Source organism: Carlito syrichta, unplaced genomic scaffold, assembly GCF_000164805.1.
Source record: "Carlito syrichta isolate Samal-C Ts95f unplaced genomic scaffold, Tarsius_syrichta-2.0.1 Scaffold311949, whole genome shotgun sequence".
Lineage (NCBI taxonomy): Eukaryota > Metazoa > Chordata > Mammalia > Primates > Tarsiidae > Carlito > Carlito syrichta.
Window position 1 is genome coordinate 392,407 of NW_007256045.1, and position 22,889 is coordinate 415,295.

The 22,889-nt window shown below is 38.7% G+C and overlaps 1 pseudogene; it reads right to left on the minus strand.

The window, feature by feature from the left end:
* The window catches only part of LOC103271865, an 87,208-nt pseudogene that overhangs the window by 26,158 nt on the left and 38,161 nt on the right, over window positions 1-22,889 (minus strand).

Consider the following 22,889-nt stretch of genomic DNA (forward strand, 5'->3'; position numbering starts at 1 on the left):
CTGCCTTGGTGGCAGCGGCGGCAGCAGCAGCAACGGTGGCGGCTGGGCCACTGGCACAGGCAGTGCGATGTGTAATGGCCGCCTCTGTGTGGCGGCTGCCTCGGAGGAAGTGGCCGACAAAGTCTTTAAAATAAATATAATCAAAAGTTATCCAGGAAGTGAAGACAAACGGCCTCGAAACAAATGGGAAGATGGGAAATCTTAGACAGAAAGTATAAAATGTAAATAAGGAGGACATGGACATTTTCGAACTGAAGAATAAACAAACACCTCACTGTGTGAGCTAAATAGCAGACTGGAGGGGGTAAAGGAAAGAATAAGTGAATTTGCAGATAGATAAAAAAAAATTATCCAATCTGAGCAAAAGAGAGGGAAATAAGTTTTTTTAAAAGAAAGAACAGAGATTCAAGGAATTGTGAAAAAAATCTCAACAATCTAAGGACCGTCACCAGTATCTCAGAAGGAAAAGAGAAACAGTGCACTGCAGAAAAAAATACTTGAATAAATAATGGTAAACTTTTTAATGTTTTCTTTCCTTTTTTATATTTTAAAAGTCACAAACCTATAGATTCAAGAAGCTTAGTGAATCTCAAAGAAGATGAACAAAAATGAGTTAATGTTCAAACACGTCATAATCAAAATGCTTTGAAAATAAAGAAAAAAATTAAAAGCAGTCAGAGGAAAAAAATGAAGCATTATTTATAGAAGAATGCTTCTTATGGTTTATAGAGAAATAATAAACCTTGGAGAGGAACTATACATTTAAAGTGTTGAGAGAAAATACTGTCAACCCAGTATTCTATAATCAACAAAAATATCCTTCAGTAATGAAGCAGGAAAGAAAGACATTCTCACACAAAGGAAAATTAAGAAAATTTGTCGCCAGCGGACATACTAAAAGAGTATTAAAGAAAGTTATTAAGAAAAGTGAAATAATATTAGAAGAGAACACAGAACATCAAGAAGGAAGAAAGAAGAAAAGAAATTTTAAAAAAGATCTTGGTGAATATAGTTGACCAAGCGTCAGCAAACTATAACTCACGGGCCAAATTCAGCTTACCACCAATTTTGATAAATATAATTTTATTGAAATGTAGTTATGCTCATTTTCTTATCTATTGTTTGTGACTGCTTTCACTCTATAATGGCAGAGTTGAGCAGTTGACAGACTCTGTATGACCTGCAAAGTTGAAATATTTATTATCAGGCCTTTACAGATATTGTTTGCTGATTCTTGTAATGGACTGTCCTCCTTCTCTTGAACTCCTTAAAATATGTTCGATGATTGACAAAGATTATAAAATTGTTTGGGGTTTTCAAAGTATGTAAATGTAATGTGTAGGATAAATGCAGCATAAATGTGAGAGGGCAAAGGGACCAATTGAGGGTAAGTTTCCTACATTTCAATTGACGTGATCAAGTAATGATTCTAAGTAGAATATGAAAAATGAGGTATGTAATCCCTAGAGCAGCCAATAAAAAAATAAGTAGGCCATTGCCAGGCCAGTGCAGCCATTGTCTTGCTAAGCTATGGTGTGGCCATGTACTTTATGAGCTATGGTCAGGCCATGTTTCCTGGCTTTGGCCCTCTTCCCTATCTTGGGAAGGCAAATCTCTTCTCTCTCTCCCCTCTTTACTTTTTAAATAAACTATATTTTCTAACCTAAAAAAAAGTAGATATAAAAAAGCACATTGGGTAAATGAAATCCTGATATAGAAGTAGCCATATTAAATGTAAATTATCTGAGGAGGCCAATAAAAATAGAGATTGTCAGAATGGATTGAAAAAAGAAATTTCTATTTCTGGAAAGATGTACTTTCCCCCATTTCCCTCCCTAGTATAACGAAAGCCCCCGAACATTATATATACAAACAGAAGAGGACTCTGAAAGACTGAGAGAACCAGGAAGATTGGCTAGGGACCATGGGACCCAAGGAATGACATGATCTTAACTTGTATGAAATAAAATCTTGACTTGTATGAGAAAAGAGAATTAACAGGCACAAATGCTGAGAAGACTCAGATGTTACAATTATTTGAGAAAGTCTTTAAAATAAATATAATCAAAGTCATTCGGGACGTGAAGGCAACCAGCCTCAAAACAAATGGAAAGATGAAAAATCTTAGGTAGAAAGTGCAAGATGTAAAGAAGGAGCACATGGAAATTTTAGAACTGACAAACTAACCAAATAAAAACCTGTTCTTAAGACAATAATGTAATAATATTAGAGGCAAACACAGAACATCAAAAAGGAAGAATAAAGAAAGTAAATTAAAAAACATCTTGGTAAATGTACTTGACCAAAGTTCAGCAATCTATAGCCCATGTGCCAAATTCAGCTCTGGGGTTTTTTTTTTTTCCCCTCCTATATCCTAGACTTCGAGCTAAAGAAGCTAGCAGCCCAGAAATGCCAACAGGTGCAGACATTTTAAAACATCCCCCTACCCCTGCCAAAGCCCTCTCTCTCTAGCCAAAAAATTAGTAGAGGCCCAGCCCAGGAAGACAGAAACTCTTAGAAAACAATCACGGTATTCCAACCAAACACCACAGAAGAAGATCAGCAAAGGCTAAATGGAGAGTATACTTCCACCCTCATATTGCTGTAATTCCATCCATCCTCTGCCAGAGTATTGTCAGAGTAGGGAGTTGGGAATTGTGCTCCTGTTGAATGTTAACTAGTTTCCCTCTGCCTTCAGCAGTTTCGGTGATTATCATGTGGAAAAGTCTAGCATATAAACAATTACATTAAATATAAATCGTCTTAATACATCAATAAAAAGTCAAAGATCATCAGAGTGTGTTTAAAAAATTATCCAACTGTATGTTGTCTATAAGGAATTCATTTCAAATATACTGATACAGGCGGATAGAAAATGAAAGAATAAAACATTTATTGGGTAAATACTAATACAAAGAAAGCAGGAGTGGCCATGTGAATACCATATATATATATATATATATATATATATATATATATAAATATTTAGGGCAAAGACAATTACCAGAGACAGAGAGGAGCATTACATAATTGTAAAAATGGTCAATCCAGCATGAAGACATAGCAAATCTCAGAATTAAAATGTATGCACCAAACAGTAGAGCTGCAAAACAATGTAAAACAAAAAGTGATATAATTGAAAGGAGAAATAGATACATCCCTAATGATAGCTGAAGAGTTTAACAACCCTCTCTCAACAATTGATGGAAAAATCAGACAGAAAATCACTGAGGATAGAGAACTTAACAACATTGTTAACCAGTAGGATCCGATTAACATTTACAGATCACTCCAGGCAACACCAACACCAACAGGATGCACGTCCTTTCAAGTCCCACAGAACATATATCAAGATAGGCTGTAAAACAAACCTCAACAAATTTAAAAGAATGGAAATCATACAAAATGTGTTCTCTGACTACAGTGAATTCAAGGCAGAAAGAAACTCTGCAAACTCTTGAAAATTAACAACACATTTCTATATAATTTGTAGGTCAAAGAGGAGGTCTCAAGAGAAAGAAAGAAAATTAAGATACAATGTATCAAATGTGTAGAACCCAGTAAAAGCGTTATAAGAGGGAAATTTATAACATTATATGTTTACATTAGAAAAAATGAAGTCTCAAATTAAAAATCTGAACTCTCACTTCAAGAACTAGAAAAAAAGAGCAAAATAAATTAAATTCATAATTGAAATATTTCCCCAAAATAGTATCTATTGGAGATTCACTGGATAATTTTATGTAATATTTGAAGAAGAATTACTAGCCTTTCTATACAATCTCTTTTGAAAAATAGAAGAGGAGAGCTTTATGATTTATTTAATGAATTTATGAAGTTAGCATTACCTGGTAACAAAACCAGACAAAGACAGTACATACACTGAAAAAAAAAAATTAAAAAGAAAGAAAAAAAAAATTATAGTGGTAAGAGTTTAAGAATTCTTAGACTTGGCACCAAAAACACCATAAGTATAAGGAAATGTTGATAAATTAGACTTCATCAGAGTTAAAAACCTCTACTCTTCAGGAGACCATGTTAAGAGAATGCGAGACAAGAGACACGGGAGCAAAGATTTGCATACCATATAACTGACAAAGGACTACTATCTGGAAAAATTAAAGAACTCAAAACTCAATAGTGAAAAGAAAAAAAAGAAAAAGAAAAAAAAACCCTAAATGATCCAGTTAGAAACTGGTGTGAAAGATGGAAAGAAACTTTCCACTAAGAAGGATCTTAGGATGGTAAATAATCACATAGAAAGAGAGTTGACATCATTATTCATTAGGGAAAAGCAAATTAAAAACACAACGAGATATCACTACATACCTGCTAATACGGCTTTTAAAAAAAAGTATATATATATATAGCAATAACACCTAATGCTGGCAAGACTGCAGAGAAACTGGATCACACATACACTGCACTTTTATTATGTGTGGTCTTCTTTGTATTTTATCCTGCTTGAGGTTTGTTGTGTATCTTGAAATTGTGGCTTCATGCCTTTTGTTAGTTTTGGCGAATTCTCATCCTGTGCTTTTGCCAATTTCTAGTCATTTAAAAGACTTTTATGGATGAATAAAGACTATGAACCTTTTCTAAGGGAATTGGCTGAGACATGTTTGCTTATCATACTCTGCATGTATGCTCCTATCTACACCATTATAAAGATGAAAACAAATAAAACAGAACAACTATGGATACCGAGTCCCCTGTATGGCACACTACCTGATCTCTACCTGGTTCTCACAGAGATCAGGATCTACTGACCATTTAATACATGCTAGGATAATTTTGCTGTGTTTTATTTCCTAATTAAAGCCAACATTTGTCGGGACAAGGCAGTAAAATATTCTCAGAACTTTAAAGGTATTACAATAATCATTTAAGGATGTTGTATATGGGATGGTGGGAAAATCCACTGCCCCTCTATAAACACTTAATAATCTCTTATTTTTTGTTACCTGGGCACAGTTTTCAAAGCATCATCATGGGCTCTAAGTTTCCCTTACAATGGTCCCTTGAGCTTGCAGATGTAGTCTTTGAGTCAAGGAAGTCAAGTGACAGAGTAAGGATCTGGAGTGGCAAATCTCATTTCATACCATCTGGAACTTCCCCCAGGATGGCTCTACCTCTGGATGTATATTGTATACCCTCCACATTATCAAGATGGTCCTACGCTATTTTAGTTCCAAAGTATCAGTCTTTCCATGGACACAACAAGTGGCTGAGGAAGAAACAAAACTGAGCTCTCTTGCCTTCCTTCCCATGAAAGCAAATGATATTTTGATTTTATTTACTATCTTTGTGCTGTTCTTCCAACTGCATGCAAGAGAGAAGAGGACTTTGCTACCTGCTTGGCAAAAGGACCGATCGTCTCCCTCCCAGGGAGGATGCTGGTTTACAATGTCACACCAGTCATCCCAGCAGGGTCCCTTCTGTAGTAACACTGGTTGACTGCTACTTGTACACCTGACCCGGAATGGGGATGAGTTGTCTGTGGATTCCACAAGTCTGAAGATAGTGAAGACAATGCCAAGCAGAATTGCCAGGAGCCTTGTCTGTCAGGAGGTGGCTCACCATATTGAATCTTAATCACTCCTGACTGCTTTGGGGATTCAGAGAGCAAGGTAAGAATGGGAGAAAAATGGGAGGTGCCGAGGAATCTGCTTGGAAGGCAAAGGAATGGTGACTTTGCTTGGAACAGTACAGTCCCTCTCAAAGTATAATTGCATAAGACAATCATTCCTTTTACAATATTGATGCACTATTTGAGGCAGAACTGTGGAAATGCAGAGAATACAACTGTAAAATAAGATAGAATATTCTCTGCTTTCACAGTGCCTACAGCCTGGTGGGGTATATGGTTAATAAATGAGTAATTACAAAGCTGTGTGTCACAATTAATCATGGAAAAAGTATAGGCTGGAAAGGATTCACATAGAAGGTCATCCTAACCCAGCATGAGGGTGTCCTGAAAGGATTCCTGAATCAGTGTGATATATAAGCTGAGCCCGAAGGAGACTTGGACACTAGCTAGATATAGATATAAGGGCGGAAAAGAGGGAAACACACGTGCAAGAAAAGGGCAACTTTGCAAAGAACTAAGACTGTTGTAGTTTGGTATGACTTTAGCTGTGACTTTAGTGTACAGAATGGGGAGATTTCTCCAGGTAAAACTTGGTATGATTTTGGTAAATTGGGCCTAAGAGCCTCATCCGAAATTCAAAGCACCTGCATGAATTGGGCTGCCATCTTCCCTTTACTAGTGTGCTCAGGTGGGAACCCTGTCTTCATGCAGGTTAATGCAGATTTCTACGTCTAATGCCTTGACTGACAGCATGTAACTTGGCTTCCTTCGCTGAAGCAGACGGTGCCATTGAGTGGAGATGAAGATGAGCCGTCCTCTTCTGCCTCCCTGGCTCCTACCTGCACACGCAGCCCATCCCCGTGAGGCCGCATTCAGCTGAGTCAGAAGTTTGCTGAAACTCTGAAACCAAATAATGCAAGGAGAGGGCTCCTTCTTATGAAGAGCTGACTTATTTTATTTTGAATTTTAATCCTTTTAATATGCCTCCAGGGAAGTTTTCAGGTTGAGAAAAGTTACAGAAAGAAGAGAGAACGAGAACTATAAATAAAAGGGGGAGCGATTTTCATCATTTCTCATACAACGCTATCCCCAGAACATTGATTCAGCTTTGGCTAGTGGAAGCGAATTAGTGAGTGGATCTGCTGGTGTAAACAGAAAGTCACTTCCAAGTACTTTAACTACGCTTTGGACATGACTTGGAAGTGTGGCCAAACGTCCAGTCTGCCTAGGTACTCATGTGTCTGGGATCACGACAGAATAAGGAAGTGTGTGTGAGGGAGAAAGAATCTGTGTCTCATGTTATAACCTGTGTCTCAGCCCCAGGGCCTGGGCTGTCACCCAGTTCCACCTCCTCCACCTGCAGAAAATTCCAGTATTTTTGTCCAAATGCATTATGGTTTTGAGGCTATTCGATATAATTTAGATAGCCCACAAAAATTTCAAGATTTAAAAAGATGCTAAATAATCTCTATAGGATGACAATGTTTTCGGTGACCCAAAAAAAAAGAAAGAAGGCATTTGGGGGAAATGCCCCTGCGCTACCCCTCATAGTCCTCTAGGTGGTGCTGCTGTGACGGCTATAGGCTGGACAGTTTTTTAGCACTTAACTATCAAATCAAATATTTAACTCATTAAACGTCTTATACTTATGGTTAATTGCTAATATAACACTATTGATAATTTATACCACCACATTTACATGAGATTCTAATAATGAGCCTATATTCATAAATTACATAACAGTAATTTTAAGGGTTAGAATAAATGTACTTCTCAGCGTATTGTTTAATAAAGTTAAAGACTTTTATGTGTGGCCAAATTTTTTTCACATACACATTAACGCTGATTATATGATTAGTTCTTCCTTATCTCTACTTGCATTGGGTAGAATAATACCTTGTACACAGTAGGAGCTAAATTAATGTTTATCAAAGGAATTAATTTGTTTTTGTGCTTCCTTTTTTTTACTACCAATTGGGGATGAGATAGCTACCAGGTTAAACTTTTTAAAACCTTAGTCAGACATCATTGCTTATCTTTGCTAATAAAAGGAATGGCAGGCCATTTTTTATTTATTTCTGAAAATGGCCTCAACTATCTCTCTCTCTCTCTATCTTTCTATCTACCATCACTTCTTTATTTTAAAGGCAAATTTGTTTTTGAGGCTCGTTCCATTTAAATGCAAGAATGGTATGAAAAATCGTGTTTGATAATTGCCCAAATCTTAATCAAGATTTTATTAAAATCAATATTTGATATGCTGCTCAATTTAATTAAATTAAACCACAGAGAAGTGGGTAATAAGGAACTCAAAAACCAATCACAGGGTAAGGTATGTTTCTTTTTATTAGTTTAACATATGAAAAGTTGGGTTAAGCAACTGCTCACCAGGAGAAAAACAAAAACAAAAAATTACCACTTCTGTTTATTCAATCTGAGCACATCCTCTGTGTCAGGCACTGTGCTAAACACAGTCTATCTGTTCCTTCATTAATTTTGAGGCAAAATCCTGTGAGGCCTGCCTCCTCAGTTTATGATTCAGGCCCAGGTGTGAGCCAAGATGGCTCTTCCGGGTCATTCCATTGGTAAATGGCAGAGGTAGGTTTGAACACAATGACCAGGCTATTCTTGTTACCTCAAATTGCTTACAAATAAGAAGAAAAAGCACAGTTTATGGTTAATTTTTGAGAAGAATATTTTTTAAGAACTACTCTTCTCAAAACAGTGTAAATTTATAGTTAAGTGACTGAGGGTGTAGGGAGCAGGACCCAAATTGAAAAGCTTGAGTGTTGACTTAGCAGCTTTGAGTCCCAAAGACTGGGAAAAAAAAATTAAAACGGATTTAATTTTTCTGAATGGACACAGAATACAGTTATCTTTGATATAATGTGTGGTTATTGAGAGTGGCAGGGTTGTATAGATTTAGTAACAAGGTGTTTTAATTGGGATTAGCTAACGAAAAAGTGGTGGAACTGGAAAGGGAGAAAGAAGGAAAATGTGATTTCATTTGAGGTGTTTCTTCTCATGGGATGCTAACAAAAGGGTTAGTGTTACCCGGGGGGCAAGAATCATACTTTTAATTAGGGCTTCAGAGTTTGTGCCTGCGTTTTTATGTCTCAGTGGTCTTAGTCATCCAAAGAGTCGACTCTAGAAAACTAATGATATTCTTGTTAAATACTGTTTGCAATGGGAACCAAACTGCATCTTCCTGAAAAACCTCTCTCTTTTTCATTCAGTGCTTGTGTGGTGGAATGGAGATTTAAAAAAAAAAATTGACAACAATCACAACCGCACAACTCTGTAACTTCCCTACTCCAGGCCGAGAAGAATTTTTCTTTCAAGCCACAGTTTCTAAACATTGTTCACTCATGTTTCACGTTTATAGTTTTTGCCATCTCTCTGCACCTCACGTGTTGCTTAGAGTTTTAAAACATTAACATGAAATACATTTATTTTAGAGAAAATATTTGTTTTACAACCATACATGAGAAACTGGAGTCACTTGCCCTAATATGAGTATTTTTGAAAAGAAATACAATTATATCAACACAGTGTTACTGAATTTTAACTCCAGATAAGTGTTCAGAGGTCTTAAGGACACACTTTCTTATTTATCTATTTGTTTGTTTATTTATTTTAAAGATGTGGGGTACAATTCAGGGTTAGGCATACAAACATTGATTATGTGATTATGCAGTTACCCTTGTTGATGAGGTGCGCCCTCCCCTCCCCTGGCAGTTTCCCTCAACTGCCAATCCTACCTCCCCTGCCCTGACAGTTTCCCATTACTGCCAAGTGCTTTCTTAGAGTATTATAATTGTTCAAGATCTGCTTATGAGTGAGAACATATGGTACTCTGTTCTTTGTTTCCACGATAGATCACTGAGTATGATCAACTCTAAATCCATCCAAGTTGCTATGAAGTCCACGTTTGTCCTTCTTTATGGCTGCATAATATTCCATTGTGTATGTATATATATCTCACATTTTTAAAATCCAATCCAGCTTCAATAGGCAGCATGATTGGTTCTATGTTTTTGCTATTGTGAATAGAGCTGCAACAAACATATGTGTGCAGGTATCTTTTTTGTAGAATAAGAATGATTTGAGTTCTTCTGGGTATATTCCCTAGGGGAATTGCTGGGTCATAAAGAGGTTCAATTTCTAGTTCTTTCAGAAATCGCCACACTGTCTTCCAAAGAGGTTACACTAGTTTGCATTCCCACCAGCAGTGTGGAAGCGTTTAAGGGCACACTTTCATCACACTGAGACTTCTTTGATTACATCTGAGCAACAAAAACATTTAAAAAGGAAATAGTTTTCTCATTATGTGAATCAGTTTTACTCAACAAAGTGCCCATATGCCACCAAAAATCATACTTCCCATCAAAGTTTCATCCTCCAAGCATGTGTCTTTGTCTGCTATACGTAGGAATTTCACGTCCTTTATTTTTACCTTCCAGCTTCCAATTCCCCCCAGCGGCTTTTAAACCTTGTTTTCTACCCATCTAATTCCCCTTGCCTTATGTCCTGTAAGCGAACACACTTGTGATGGTGGGCAGATTACAAAATCACAGTTTCTATAAAACAAAAACAAAAAAGAGGGAATCATATGACTGCAGATAGAATACACGATAAGAACTCTCCATGAAAGATGTTTGCCCAACTGCGGAAGCTCCGATAAGTGGGATGGACTGTTGGCCAAAGCTCTGAGTGAATTATGTTCATACAGCACCTGATTTGATTCTCAGACCCGCCCCCCCCAGTTGATTGCTCTTTGATAGTTTTTCAAAGTACTATAAAGCAAATGTCCCAACTGCCGAGTTCTACTTGTTCATGCTATAGGCTGCTGGAATGGGAAAAATATATCACCGTCAAGAAGTGTTTACCAGGGGAACCACCTGGGGAGAATATCTTCTTGTACTAAAACGGGTGCCACCATGTTTCATTCTAGAATGTTCCCAATGCCACTCTTTGGAAGATGCTTAGTCCAAGTTTCCATTTTCATATAAAGTTTCTGTAGTTGCGCCTGTTGGAGTGGAGATGGTGTTGCATGGATTTTTTTTCTGTCATTGCAATATTTTTTTTATCCTTATCCAGACATCTTTTCTCTAAATAGTCAACAAGATTTGAAGTTGTTGAAACATTTTAAACTTCTCTGACCATAGGAAAAATAATCGTCATATTATTTTAAGAGCAAATAGATGCACATTCCTAGTTTTGCTCAAGTGGGAACTGTAAAGAAAAATAAGAAAAAGGAAAATAACCCAGGAGAGCTGGGGTTGCTATTTCTGACCAAGCTGGAACTGGGAAATACCAAGAGTCTCATAAGAAAACTTATCTCACCGGAAGACGATTGTGGTCTCTTGGCCAAAGAACGGGTATGCGTTTTTGTGTATAAAAAATTTGCAGACCCAGACTGAGGCCAGGCTACCTTCTGGCTTACCCTGCCGTTTATTATCATTCACACGGTAGTGTTAGATGCTCAGCTTTAAAAAGAACTGACTTTTCAGCAGTATTTTTACCCTTGAGAGTATATGAAGGGAGCTCTGTGTTGTATATTAATCAGAGCTTTCACGACTTGCTTTGAATGGTATTAGAAATGTGTCTGGAAGTGTGGTGAATGAACTAAGCCCAAAATGTGCTCTATTATTTATTACTCAGGAGTCTTTCCATCTGAGACATAGGCTGAAATGAAAGGAACCAAATATCTGTCTTTACTAACCCAGTGTTCCAGTGTCTGCTCCTTGTGTACCCACTCCACCAGCGAAGGATTCCAGGATTTGATGCCTTCTAAGAGTCAGTGTGTAACTAAAATTGAATTTAAAAATTTGTACTTTTAAAATGTCCCGCTTCTTTTACAGATGTGTAGATCTCAGAGCACACCATAGTTTTGCAAACACTTAGCAAACATACTTAGAAGCTATTCCTCCGAGAGCCATTTCTGTCTCTTTTCCCAGATGGCAAACCCTTTCTTATCCTACAAAACCTGGCTCAAATGTCGCTTCCTCATGTGTCCTCCTTGACAGTCCTAGACAGTTAGTTGTCCCCTTCTCTGTGCTCCCACTGTCCTTTTCATATCCCTTTATTGTATATATTCTCAATGGGGACAAAACCTGGTTTTTCTGGGGGCAAGGAGGGATTATTTTTCATGTATAAGACACAAATATGCATACAACACATACACAGATATACAGTACAGAATATAAAATTTCATGACAGAAGGAGGTTAGGAAAAATGTATCTAAAAATACTCATTCAGGCAGCAATGATGAAAAAAGGTTGAGAAACATCTGCCTTATCTTTTATAGTGATCATTCCTTTGTATCGGACTGTGTATCTCTCACAAGTTAAAGAACCCTGGTTTTGAAAGCCCCAGCCCCTAGCACAGTACTTAGCATATGTCAGCATTCACTAATTATTTACTTGAAAGAGATGATGATTGAGACGGTTGCTTCCAAGCATGACTGCGTCACACCAGAGGCTCATGCAAAAATAATTCTTAACACCCATTTCCAGAATCTACCCCTAGAAATTCTACCTTAGCGGATCTAGAGCAGGGCCTGGGAATATGCATTTTTAAATGCTCCTCTGGTAATGGGGTTTACAAATTGTAGCTCCAGTCCAAGAATTGTTTTTCTTTTCTTCTGAAAATGTCTCCATTTATAAAAACCAAAACCAAAATAGGCGTTATATTCATCTGTTGGTATTTCCCTTACTGGTCAGTCCACAGAACAGTGGCTTCCATTTAGGATACTATTTCTAAAGGGACATCAGCAGGCTCAGGCGTTTCCAGAAAAGTTCAATGATGTAGTTTCTTTCTTTGGGGAGGATTTTAGATGAGAAGTTTATGTGAATGCAGCAGGCAGTGTGGTCTGGCTTAACCTCAGGAAGGCCCCGGGCAGGGTTTCTTCTTGCTAACCTTTTGGGCAAAATGGACAGATATGAAAGGTGAGGTGGTTTTGCAATTAAATGAATACACATAGGGCTGGTTGATGGAAGCATCAGAGGGTGACGTCCAGAAGCATGACCCGAACTTTTCCTGCCCTGGGAAGAATCATTTCAGTAATTTGAATGGCACTGTGGGAGACACCCTTATCAATTCTGTGAATTACATGTACCAAAGGGGGATAACAAACTCATAGGACAACAATTCTTTAATACCTACTCAGGAGGTTAGACCAGAGGTTCACAGCATTTTAGACCTTGCGCCCCTTACATAAAACACTTTGAAATGCCACTTTTATTATTGTGAACTGAATGTCACAGCCACTGAACATTAATATAATGCCCTAAATGTAATATACAGAGTTAATAAAATGAATTTAAAAATAAAATTATGCTAGGCGATGTAATGACGTACAATCATTTTGGCTATAATACTTGCTTTGAAATGCAAATTCACTCCCACAAGATGGATATACGAGGGAACAATTTGAGCATTTGTGTTTGCTCATGTATGACTTTATCCATGAGAAACATGAGAACATGGGAAACTGCCCCTGGCTGAGCCCACTGGCACGCAGCTCAGACATCTACCAGAGACCTCTGTTCTTTGCATGTGAGGAGCTGTGCCCATTCACAGTTGGCATGACAACTTTTCCTTTTGATTCAGACGATCCTCCTTTCTCCACTTCACATTAACTCACAAGCTGCAGTCTTTCCACTACATGTACATACGCAAGCAAACTTCTAATTTTTTTCAAGAAAAAGTGCCATGTTTATTGTGGTACTTACATGTTTCTTGCCATTTACCATGTGCAAAACTGTGCGATCGTTTTTATTAGTAGTTTTTAAAAACGTGTCACTAATGAAGTTTTTGAGTATTATGCCCCGAATTCCATTTTTTTTCCCTATAAGCCCTGTGGTTTTTAGTTGTATGATTTCATGTAGTGGGGTAATTTTTAGGAACACATGTATTATTTCAGAACCGACTGTACTCAGATGCTTGCCTCTGATATAATTAGTTTGGATCTAAGAAATGTAAGATACTTTTCAACTGAATATTGCTGACACTTCCTCTTTATGTTTGTCATTTTGAAATAAGGGTTTAAAAAGTGTATTAGTACATATTCACAGAAATATCCTACTGGAGCAGCTCAGATGTAAACCAGTGTGGATGAGCTACTTGGATGACTCAAATATATACCAGTAGTGGCACTGCTTTGAATGGCGTGGTTTTTCTAACATGATGAATCACTTCTGAAAATCGGAGCAAAACAAAGTCTAACTTTCCCTCGATTTACACAACAGTTGCTTACCTGGAGAATTCATTTACATTAGGAACATACACAAAAATGACTAACTAAAATGGAATCAGACTCAGGCTAGTTTTACATGCGCGCGCGCGCCCACACATACACACACACGCATGCAGACATGTACATATGGATGTTACATATATCTCCACACATATTTTTTTCATTTATAGGAATGGCATATGGGAAGAGGAAGTGAGACAGCTTTCTTATTCATTATAAGATGTCCAAGCCCTTGCCCAGTAGATGTCATAGTGTCACTTCCCCCTCATGTGACAGCCTGAACTGCCCCCACAAATTTCCAGTATGTCCTCTGGTGAACCATTGGGCTATAGCAACGGACTTAAGATAAGCTATAACTGGAATCAGTATAAATTCCTTCACTTAGGCTGAGAAAATAACTGCAAAAAAACAGAATGGAGATAATGATTTAGCACAAGAAAGGGTAAGAAAAGTTCAGAGACTTTTGTCTACAATAAGTGAAATATGAGTAAATACTTTTGTGTGACCTAATGTCCTTAGGCTAATTGGGAGAAGTGCAAAAACTGGATCAGTGCTGTTCAACAGAACTACAATGTGAGTGTATATGCAATTAATTTCCTAGTAACCAAATTAAAAAAGAAAAGATAAAAAAGAACAGGTGAAACTGACTTCATGAATATATTTTATTTAACACAACATCCCCCAAATATTATCCTCTCAAGATGTAATCAATATAAAAAGTGTATTACTGAGTTACCTCATATTCTTTCCTTTTAAACACCAAGTCTTTAAAAGTTTGTGAATATTTTATATTTTATAACATATTTCACATTTCAAGGGCTCAGTCTTACTCCCAGGTATCTCTTATTTGGTTATCCCAGTGCTTAAAAATTGAATTCTGTATTTTCTAGAATGCTTTTGAGAGTAGGATGAGAAATCCCAACTCAAACTATCTTAAACAATGAGAACATGTATTCTCTTGCAGAAGTCAAGGTTAGACTGAGTTCTAGGATTAGTTGGTTCAGCAATTCCTGGCATCATCAAGGTTGTGGTTTCCTTCTGTTTCTCTGTCCTGATTTTCTCAGTGCAGGGCCTGCTTCTCTCAGGACTGTAACATGGAGGCCAGCAGCAAGATGGCGGCTTCGACTTCCTTGTTTGTGTCCCATAGAAGGGATGGAGACACCTCTCTGAAAAGTAGAAAATACGCATTCTTTCCTCCAGCCATATTGGGCCAAAATGCCATGTCCTCAGTGACTTACATAAAGCCTCTGGGTCAGAGTATTGGGTACCTTCTTGTCATGAATTTAAGAGTGCCCTTGACTGGGCATTTTCTCTGCATTTACTCACCATGAGGCACATCATTTGTTGTTGTCCAATACTTGCTTTCTTCACTCATTTACCTATCTTTCTGTCCCTGGAAGTCTTTGAGTTTGTAACTACCTCATAAAACGCAGGCTTTCCTCTTTGTTGACAGAGCCACATATGCAATGTTGCATTTGATTTTGACATAAGGGGATATATGAAAATGGGAGTAGGTTTAAAGGAGAGAGATGAGGTGCAAAAGCAGATTGAAATCATGTTGCATGAGGAACATTGAAAGGAATGGAGATGTAAGCCTAAGTGGAGGGCTGGGGGTGGGTGGAACTGTTTACCTGTCATGTGGATGACAATGTGTTTCCCTGTAGCAATTTTGTGCTCCCATCAGATTAGCCGCTTCTAATTTGTTCTGGAACTGAAAGCCAGATAATTAGACTTGTTAGAATAACATGCACTATAAGAACAAATAGGCTGTGAATGAGAGGCTCGGGTCCTTTCCTATGAAGAACGTATTTATGTTTTGATTCCTGATCTTGGTTACCCCTCGCCCATTTCTCTCAACTCACTCCTTTTTGATGTATTTGAGGCCTTGAGCTCAGTTCTGGGTAAGTAATATAATTTTGTCAACTTGTAGAATATGCAGATACATTTATGCACGATCACTAGTAAATAATAATAATACTAGTTAATATGATGAAATATTTCTAGATATTCTTAAAGCCACCCTTAACAATGTCTCTCTTATTCACATTCCACTGCCCAGAACATTGTCACATGGTTCTGATCTAACTTCAAGGAAACTGGGAAATGTGGTCTCTGGGGGCACTCAAGAAAGTAATACACACAGCACTGTCACTGCCCTGTGGTCCTTGACAGTCAGTCTCAAAGGGGTCCGTTTTGACCAAGACCAATAGAGTTCAGAGAATCTCTTCAGGGAACAGATTCATCATCTTCAAGTTTCAACCTTACACAACACTGTAGCCATCCACACAAAGGCAACATGTTCAAAAAAGAGGATAGGCCAGGCTTGGTGGCTTAGCCTGTAATCTCAGAACTTTGGGAGACTGAGGCGAGTGCCTGAGCCCGAGGGTTCAAGACCAACCTGGACAACTTGGTGAGCCCTCGTCTCTACAATAAATTAAAAAAAATTAGCTGAGCATTGTAGCATGTGCCTGTAGTTCCAGTTACTTGAAAGGCTGTGGTGGAAGGATCACCGGAGTCCAGCAGGTCTACACTGGGCTGGCTGTGAGCATGCCAATGCACTCCAGAGTGGGAGATGAAGTGAGACTCCAACTCAAAAAAAAAGAGGAGATAAATCATCTTGCTAGTGTAACTTCATCCACTGACCTGGGAGACGTGTGTTCATTTCCCTAGGGCACTCTTGTACAACTTCTCATAAGCTCTGAAGGACCCAGACATTAATAGCTTTTTGGACAATTTATGACCAAATGAATACCCAGATCATACAGTAAGTAGGGAGAAATAGAAATCCTTTTAGGTCAAAGGGAGTGTAGGCTATTACTATTTTATAGGAGGAAATATTTTATAGGAGGAAAGAGGAATGAAATATTCCTCAACTCCAAAGCAATTATAATAGCTAACATTGACCATGCACTTACTGTGAGCCATCCAGTGTATGGCCATATCCTACAAATTATTTTACTTAATTACTATAATGAACATCCAAGGGAGAATTCTTATTCCCATTCTACAGATGAGTACATTGAAGCCTTCAGAGGTCAAAGAACATTCTGAAGGTTACATGGTAGTAAATGGTGGGGCATATTTCAAATCCAGGTGTATAATACCAAAGCCAATACTTTATATCCCAGTAACTCTGGACTGTCTTGATGTTTAACAAAAAAACCCCTGAGATTGTCCTCTTCCTCCTCAAATTATGATTGATATCATACGAAGAAACATAGAGCCAGTTAGAGAACCCTGCCTAATGACTCTGTGCCCTGGTCAGACTCTGTGCCTGCTCTTACTCACATACAACTAATAGAGGCACACATATACATATATAATCTTGGTGGTCCAAGGTGAGATATGCCATCAAACAGTACACAATCAATTGTCAAACACACAGCTCTAGCAATTGCGTATTAAACCATCTCTACAAGTTATAAATAATGATATGAAAATAAAGAAGTTTGCTAGATACTGGATGCCAGCTGTAATTTCACGAAAATGTTGATTGCATGCTTTAGGAACTGTTTTACAAAGCCTTGCTCCAGTACAGATTTTCCTTGTAAGGTAGCATGAAAAAAAGGAGAGAGAGAGTGAGAGAGAGAGAGATTTTTATTTTTACTTGGTGTTTATTGTTTCTCTGTCAGCAGCTGTGCCGATGCAGTGTTGATTATGCAGAGAAGAATTATTTTGATTATTGACAGTTGGCATTCTTCTCATAATTTGGAGTTCTTCATCTCAGAATTGTTTCCTCACCTCCTCTCCTGTCTGCACATGAATAAAAATCTAAAAGCACTTGCCAGGATGCTTACCCAAGGCAGCTGTTAGGAGGAACGTGGTTGAAAGTTCAGAGGCAATTTGATGTTAAACTCTCCCTGCCGCTTGTTCCTTTCTCTGAGTTTCACTGTAGAGGGAGCTTGTGTGGTTCACCATGAGTGCCTGAAAAGGCCTCCCAGCAAGGAAGCAACCGCGCTCTCTTTTGTGGCCAGCCCTCCCCTGCATCCTCCTCTGCGGGCTAAGCACCCCTGCCTCTCCCTTCAGCTGTGTCCATTCAGAAATGTACGCTGGTGGTTTACCAGTCAGGGTTGACTAGAATGAATAGGGTGTACTATTTTTTTTCCTTAGGAAAATGACTGCTTAGAAAAACAACAATGATCTACGGATTCCCTTTCAGGTAATTTTCTAGTGGTATATGTGAAGGATGCTTTTGGCTTCCTGTCTCATGTCTCCTTGGTCTGCTTCTGTTTCAGGCTTCAACAACAGACTCCCATTTCAAGCTTCCTCTTCTGGGGAGTTAGCCCCTCTGGGAATCACCCTCCACAAAGAGAGTTGGAAGCCAGATGAAAATCACACAGCTTCTCCTCCTTCAGGTGGGAACTTTACTTCTCAGAGACCTGGGCAGAGTCAGACCCTGTTGTCTGCGGTAGTGACCCCGGTATATTCTGTTATCTCGGCTTCTTCTTCTCACCGGATCACCTCCCAAACAAACGACATGCATCTGAGTTTTTGTCTTAGGTTCTACTTTTGAGGAGACACAGAGTAAGACAGTTAAAAAAAAAAGTAAATTTTTCTCCACTGAATTTGTTTTTCCTTTCTTCTTTCCCAGATATTATTTATTTTTATCATTTTAGAGAATTGTAGCAGTAATATAGGTGCATCACATACATACATATACACACATATATCTACATATTAAAGAATACAAATATCTACAAGGAATGAAGATATATATTTATGTATTTTTAAAGTGAAAGTCATCTTTTTTTGTGGGGAGAACACATCACGGGCAGAACTCAGTCGTGGGTCAGACACATGTGACATTGAATGGTGGCACCTCAGTATTCTAGTCTTGTGAACTTGGGACGGTCATTCATCCTCCCCAGGTCTTAGTTTCATCTCCTGTAAAAGAGAGTGAACAGTTTTACAGGGTTGTGATGCATATGAATTGACATTGTGCACGTAGCATGCTAGCATGGTGCTGAGCATTTAGCAAGCACTTAGTGTATTTCAGTGATTATTACAAAAAAAAATGGTCTCTGCTAAACCATACACACTCCCCTATTCCCTGTGGGGGTGAGGGAGTAGAGACAGAAAACCATGGAGTCTGCTGTGTAGCCTTCTAGACTTCTTTTATTTTCAGACTGAGAAGTTTTATTTTTAAATTATTTTTAAAGACCTTTTCTATGCTTATATAAACATTCTTTAGACATGCATATGTATGTGCTGTTTTATATAGTTTACTTTCTCTTTTATTTATGTGGGGATGTAGTGTACATACTCTGCTGCAAGTTCCTTTTTATTTGAAACAAATAACGGAACATATTGTGGACATTCTTTTAGATGAGAATATATACTTTCATTGCATTTTAAAAAATGGTTGCATAGTATTCCTCTGCGTGAATAGTCCCATCTGTGAAAGTTGACTTTATGTGTCAACTCATTTGGGCCATGGGGCTTGATATTTAGTCAACAGTATGCTGAATGTCTCTGTGAGGGTGTTTTTGGATGAGTTTAGCCTTCTTTTTTGGGGGGGGGCAAGGTCTCACTCTATCACCTAGGCTGGAGTGCAGTGGCCCAATTGTGGCTCACCACTGCCTCGACCTCCTGGGCTTAGGTGATCCTTCTGTCTCAATCTCCTGAGTAGCTAGCTGGGACTACAGGTGCATGCCACCATACCCAGTTAATTTTTTGATTTTTTTTTTTTGTAGAGACAAGGTTTTGCTATGTTTCCTAGGCTGGTCTCAAACTCCTGGATTCAAGCAATCCTCTTGCTTCAGCCTCCCAAAGTGCTGGGATTACAGGTGTGAGCCACCATTCCGGGTCGAGTTTAACATTTAAATCTACATATTGAGTAAAGCAGACTGTTCTCCTTAATGTGGGTGGGCCTCATCCAATTCACTGAAGGCCTGAACTAAAAGGCTGCATGACTGTGTTAAATTGGGACATCAGTTTTTTCCTCCCTTTGACTTGAGGTGAAACATCAACTCTTCCTGGGTCTTGAGTCTGCTGGCATTTGGACTGGAAGTACGCCAACACTTCTCCTGGTTCTTAGATCTTCAGACTCAGACTGAAACTGAAGTATTGACTCTCTTGGTTCTTGGGTCTTTAGCTTGATAATTGCAGATCCTGGGGCTTGTCGGCCTCCATTAGTACACAAGTCAGTTCCTTATAATAAATCTCTCTCGCTGTGTGTGTATATATATATACACACACATATATATACACACATACGTGTATATATACATATACACACATATACACAGTGTATATATGTATATACACACACACAGATACATGTGTTTCTATATGTATCTATACATTCATTACGTACATGTATATATATTCATTACATATGCAAATAAATATATGTATATGAGTTCTATTGATTTTGTTTCTCTGAAGAACTCTATTATACCATTGCTTTAACCTTTCTCCTATTATTGTACATTTAAGTTGTCTCCGAGTTTTCAATATTTCTAATAACACCACCAACAACATTTTTATACATCTCACTTCTTGACCTCTAGGACAGCCCTGAAAGTGGCATTATTCATCCTAAAAGACAGTTCTAGACTGTTCTTCCTTCATGGGAATTGCTGAACTTTTCTGCTGGGAAGTAAGCACTACCTTTCCCATTTACTGAGGTTCTCATATTGTCTCTAAACAGCACCTGCTTGATAGACAAGCACATTATTGTTTCTGTAGCTTTGCCTTTGTTTTATTTATTTAATTTATTTTTTATTTTTTGAGTTGGAGTCTCACTCTGTCGCCCAGACTGGAGTGCAGTGGCCGTTCCCGGCCACCGCAGCCTCGACCTGCTGGTCTCCAGCGATCCTTCCGCCTCAGCCTTCCAAGTAGCTGGAACTACAGGCGTGTGTACCACGCCTGGCTAATTTTTTGATTTATTTTAGAGATGAAGTCTCACCAAGTTGCCCAGGCGGGTCTCGAACCCGCAAGCTCAGGCAATCCTCACCTCAGCCTCCCAAGGCAACGGATTACAGGCTGAGCCACTGAGCCCGGCTGCCCTTGTTTTAAGTCCTGTAATGTTACTTAGGTTTTTACAAATGTATGCCTTTTTTCTCCCAAAGTAATTCACTAGCTCTCTGGGAGTAAAATGGTCTACAGCTCTGCCTTTTAATCTAGACCAGTGGTTCTCAACACGTGGTGATATTGCCTCCCCAGGGACATTTGGCAACATCTGGAGACATTTTTGATTGTTATGACTGGGGCGTGCTCAGCATCTAGTGGACAGAGGCCATGGATGCTAAAAAGCATCTTACAATGTACAGTACCACCTCCATCACAAATAATTATTTGACCCCAGATACCAGCAGTGTTTAGACTGCGAAAACTTAATCTAGAATAAAGAAAGCATGTTTATTAAACTGTGTTTTAGAGGGTGCTAGGGCATGGTTTTGACCTTTGCCAGCAGGGAGACATACCACCATATATATATGAGAGAGAGAGAGAAAGAGAAAGAGAGAGATTTGTTATAAGGAACTCACATAATTATGGAGGCCAACAAGCCTCAAGATCTACAATTATCAAGGGTCTTTGGTAGACAAAAATGCCATCCAAGATTCCCCTCTCCTGGCTATTCAAACACGGATCTAGCTACTGCTGTGAGGGGGATTTACAGAAGTAATTCAAGTCCCAAATCAGTTCACTCTAAGATACAGAGATTATCCACATGGCCCTGACCCAACTAGGGGAGCACTTTAAAACAGAGAGATTTCTTTGGCTGGGAGCAGAAGAGGATGTCAGAAAGATTTGAAGCACGAGAAGGACCTGACATACCGCTGTTGGTTTCAAGGTGGAGGGAGCCACGTGAGAAGGAAGGTGGTGGCTTCTCAGAGAGTGGCCCCCGCTGACAGCCAGCAAGGAATGGAGACCTCAGTTCTATTACCATGAAGAAATAAATTCTGCCAACAACCTGAACAAGCTTGGGAGGGGATTCTTCTCTAGGACCTCCAGATAAGCATCCAGTGTAACCAACACTTTGGTCTTATTTAGCCTTTGAGACCCAGAGCAGAGACTCTATCCAAGTCCCCCTGGAATTTTGACTTACAGAACTCTGAGCTAATTAATAAAGGAGTGTTAGTTTAAGTTGCTAAGTTTGTGACAACTTTTTACATGACAACAGAAAATGAATGTGGAGCCAACCTCTGGTTTATCCACAGAAGCTGCTGCTCCTCCTCTTCCTCGTCCTTTTTCTTCCTCTCCTCCTTCCTCCTCTTCTTCCTCTTCCTCCTCCTCCTCTTCTTCTAAATACGTTTTACCTATAGGGTGAAAAAAAAGAGAGACTGTTTTTATTTATTAAAAAATTGATGTAGTAATTAGCTGAGCTCATTCTCGAGAAGAAGTAATGTAACGTGCCTCGTACTTAACCCTGGGCTTTGGACAGCAAACAGGTGTAGGTTTTGGACTATGTTTTGCCACATACAACCTATGTAACTCCTGACTGCTGTGAATCTCAGCTTTCCCATCTGTAAAATGGGATAAAAATTCCTTACCTCATAGGGTCGTGATCAGGACTGAATCATATAACCCGTGTGAAATGTCTAACTCACGTAGAATGTTATAGAACTTGGCGCACATAAAGTGTTCACTGACTGCAATGTATTAGTGGGAATCAGGGTTACCGTCATGTGATCTGTGGGAAAATCAGACTGAATAACAAGAGCTTGCAGAGATCCCGAAGTTTAATGTCTTACAAAGATATTTTGAAGATCTTCTTGTTTTGGTCACAGGCCTCTGTCTTTCAAAGGTTGAATGCATGACTATGAAACATGGCAGGCTTTTTCGAAAATGAAGTCAAGATTCAACAAAATGAGTAGGCATCTCAAGGAATTCTTTCACCATCCACATTTCCTTCCTTTCCTTCACAGACATTGTTAATCTTTTTTGATGTGCTGATAGTTTTTCAAAGTCATATATGATAAATTGAGAGTCCCCAGGACTTTAGGACTGGAATAATATTAAGCATTTCAGCTGTGTCCGGTCCCTTTCCTAGAGATTTAATCCTCACATCAACTCTGTGAGGTAGATACTAC